Here is a 4,642-nt window from a genome sequence, read left to right as displayed (position 1 = left end):
GGGGGGGAGTAACTCACAGCTCTCATTCAAACAGAAAGCTGATACTGGCAGACCGAGAAACATCATGATAGACACATATACAACAGTTTTTCTCGCTTGCTAACACACAAATCATGAAACAATTCACCATTTTCTCACAACTATAAACACAATCTCAAAACTACACACCAACTTGTGCACACCTCAGACTTCCAGGTCAAAATCAAATAGTTTAGTCAAAAACATGTTCTCTTTTGTCAGACTCAAACTTCGTTTTAATTTCCCCCTCCGATTCCTCTTTGTCTCCCACTACCAGGATTCATTTTCCAAAACACATAATCACTTGTGCTCTTGTTCATATCATCCTGAGATTCTGACCTGTGTGTCATCAATTGGAACGTGTGTGCAAACAGGTGAAATGTGTTAAAGGTTTTGAGAAACGTGTCTTTGTTTCGAGAACTGTGTGAATGGTTTGGAAAATTGGGCCAAATGAATCAGTTATAGTGTGTTAGCAATCGAGAAAAACTGTAAAGGCACAGATGTGACTTTTATTATAATGGGTTTAGGTGAAGATTGGTTTAATTTAATTTTATTTAAAATGAAATTAATTGTAAATGCTCTGTAACAGTTCAGGCCTATTAAAATGATGGCATTACTATTTAAATGGCTATATTTATATTATATTTATTTCAAATCAGTTTATTAGACTATCAGTATTGGTTTTGGTGATGCTCCCCTTTATTCTTAATAAAAAGATGCCATGAAATACATATTTAAAATATATTGTCTTTATGTTGTTTCTACATTAATTTGGAGATTCAGTATGAATATATATATATGATTACAAATTGCAATGGTAAGACCAATTAATCATGATTAATTACAGAAAAAATGTGTGATTAATTAAATATTAAAAGTAATGTGAAAAGTATTTTTTAGCTATTGACGTGTGTGTGTGTGAATCGAGAAAAACTGTAAAGGCACAGATGTGACTTTTATTATAATGGGTTTAGGTGAAGATTGGTTTAATTTAATTTTATTTAAAATGAAATTAATTGTAAATGCTCTGTAACAGTTCAGGCCTATTAAAATGATGGCATTACTATTTAAATGGCTATATTTATATTATATTTATTTCAAATCAGTTTATTAGACTATCAGTATTGGTTTTGGTGATGCTCCCCTTTATTCTTAATAAAAAGATGCCATGAAATACATATTTAAAATATATTGTCTTTATGTTGTTTCTACATTAATTTGGAGATTCAGTATGAAAATATATATATGATTACAAATTGCAATGGTAAGACCAATTAATCATGATTAATTACAGAAAAAATGTGTGATTAATTAAATATTAAAAGTAATGTGAAAAGTATTTTTTAGCTATTGACGTGTGTGTGTGTGTGTATATATATATATATATATATATGTATATAGAGAGAGAGAGAGAGAGAGAGAGAGAGAGAGAGAGAGTGAGAGAGAATTAGAACATTGGAAAATTAAGCTTAACTTATTATGAAGATTTACTTATTATTATTATTTTTATATATATTCTATATAAAATATTGTATATTTAAAAAAAATGTATATTATATATTAATGTATATTATTACTAGATTGAATTGTATTTTTATTATATTTAACATATATAAATTTGGACTTTTTCAGGTGTGGAAATGACACTTTTTTTATTTTTTTACGACATTTCTAGGACTTATTTGAAACCTGAACTATTTATGAGTAACCTGGAAATATCAAGGAATTTTAAAACAGTGATTTCCACACAGGGAAAAGTCCCAGTTTAAATACGTTATCTATAAAATGATTTCAAAAGAAACCGTTCCAGTAATCATCTGGAAAGGTCGAGGAAATCCAAAAGGTGTGGGAGTGCTGTAATATTAATGTGAATGGTGTGGAGAGGATGCTTTGTCCTGTGCCATCTGTTAGCTTGACATCTGCCCCGAATATTCAGCGTAAAGCACCCTGAAATCCTCCGAGCCTGAGACAGAGATAGAGTTTGGCAGGAATTCAGACAGAGCTGAAATTCCTCATCCTTCCCCTTTGGCTGACCTTGAACCAGTCGTTTCTTCACACTGCCCTCTCATACTCCAGGACCTACATTTGACCACTAACTGCTCTCTATTTCTCTGCAGCTCTTACAGTAGCGATTTTGTGTTTATGCGCTGCCAATCAATACAGCCGAACCTTTTTTCTCTCCAAAAGCCATCAGACCCTGTCCTGGCCTGTTATTGTCTCTCCTGCAGGACCAAAGGTTAGATGGGCGCGGTTCCTAATTGTCCTAAAATAAAGCCATGGCACCTGGGAGGATGACAGCGGAGAAACCTTTCCTGACATTGTCTGCATGGCATCATTGTCTAATGAAGCCTAGGAACAAAGTTATTTCCCTGCTATGGGCCAGACGTGCTGCACGTTGCCAAATGCAGATGTCTGATTATATATATATAATGAGAAATCATATATGAGAAATCTTATACGATTTGTTTTTAATGTTTTTTTTTTAATGATGTCTCTTATGCTCATAAAGGATGCATTTATTTAATGAAAAAAACTGTAAAAACCATAATATTGTGAAATTATCACTTCAAGTAACTGTTTTCTATTGGAATATAGTATATTTAAAAAGTAATTTATTGCTGTGATCAAAGCTGAATTTTCAGCATCATTACTCCAGTCTTCAGTATCACATGATCCTTCAGAAATCATTCTAATATGCTGACTTGAGCACCAATAATAATTTATAACTGAGCACCAAATCATATATAAATAAAACTAAAAATGCACAACAAAAATATTACAACTTCAACAAAAATTAAAAGATAAAAAAACAGAACAAAATATAAAAATAAAGTATAGCCCAAGTCAAATATTAACAAAAACTATAATATTACATCAATGATACTAAAATAACACCGACTTAAACTGGAATGACCAACCCTGATATCTTCTATAGGCAATAGAGGACTTTTATACAGCTACGCCTTGTTTGTTCAGTTATAAAGTCATGTGATACTGACCTTTTATGTGTCTACAGAGTGTCAGACAAATAATATAGATAGCTCAAATCATGCAACTAGAAGATGTGTGCAATTATTTTCCAAACTACTGCACTAACATTTTTTTTTGTTTTTTCAGAAAATGTAGTTCATTATGTTGTTTCACGCACTTTTCATTGCATTTTCATTTCTGCACCAACAATGACTCAAAGAAAACATCCAAACATCACACAGAAGCTTCTATCTTACTCAAGACTAAACGTTTATGAAGGACCAGAGCAAAAAAAATTGCCTTGGCTGCATCTGTGTTGTAATCCATCTTCGTACCTTCCCATTTGCTAATATGAAGCAGCACTATGAGCATCCTATGGGAACATTCCCAGAGAATGACCTCCTCCCTCTCAGACTGAGAGGTGTGCTGAACAAACAGATAAATAATGTGTTTACTCACACAAGGCAATAGACAAGAAAGAAATGGTTCTTGATGATAAACTAGCATCTGTTAGCTAAAGCCTTAGAGGAGCCACACACACACACTCTGCAGTACTCCAGCATGGGCCGTACGTTCACACACATGTGCTCAGAGTGTTATGGCAGGTGTGAGAGGACGTGTGAGTGTGTTTAAGTCGATCCCAAAGTCTCTGACAGATTTGAGGTTGATGTTTTGCTACCGGCACGAGTTTTCACTTTTACATGTATTCATTTAGCAGATGCTTTTTCCAAAGCCAAATCAAGAAATTAACAAGAGATTCATCTTAAGGTTGGCAATAACATGAAGTGCTAGAAATATAAAGTTTCAAAACAAAGTCTAGAGTACTACAAGGTAGACCAAGGAGGGATTGAATAAATAATGAAAGCATATATGTGTGTTTCTTTAAATAGACATCCATAAAGCTTCAAAGATTCAAAATGATGATGATGATACACTATATATATATATATATATATATATATATATATGAGTATAACATATATAAAAACGGGATATTGCCTTTTACCTTTCTTGCTGCCTCTGTTAGAAAAATGAATGCTAACATGTATGGAATATTTTTGTAGTTTTTTTCTAGATATATTTTTTTCTATTTCTATTTTGGTTACACTTTATTTTAAGATGTCCTTGTTACAGTGTAATTATACTGAGTAAAAAAAAAAGTACTGAGTAATATTAATTAACTACATGTACTATATGGTTAGGGTTACTTGCATGTAATTAGGCATGATTTATTGTTATTATAATAGTAAGTACATGTAACGTATAACAAGGACACATTAAAATAAAGTGTTACCTATATTTTTTTCTATTTATTATTATAATGAAATTTATAAATATTTTGTTTAGTAAAATGTATATTACATTTCAGTGTCTAAAATATTAATAATACTTTTTACAATATTAAATATATTAGAATTACAGAATATATGTAAATAATACATGAAAATGAATAAATGTATAACATAATACATCAAAGAAATTTTCTCAGTTGATGACTTTTTTAATTTATAGAATTACATTTATAGCTTAATATAGTTTTTAATTTATTGTACTTTTTACAGTTTTTATTTTACTATTATATATATATTGTATTATTGTGTCTTTAGATATGTGTCTTAAATAACATAACATATCTTATATAAATATAATAGTT

This window comes from Sinocyclocheilus grahami, unplaced genomic scaffold (genome assembly GCF_001515645.1).
Source record: "Sinocyclocheilus grahami isolate Dianchi unplaced genomic scaffold, SAMN03320097.WGS_v1.1 scaffold480.1, whole genome shotgun sequence".
Taxonomy (NCBI): Eukaryota; Metazoa; Chordata; class Actinopteri; order Cypriniformes; family Cyprinidae; genus Sinocyclocheilus; species Sinocyclocheilus grahami.
Note: the sequence above shows the minus strand (reverse complement) of the source record.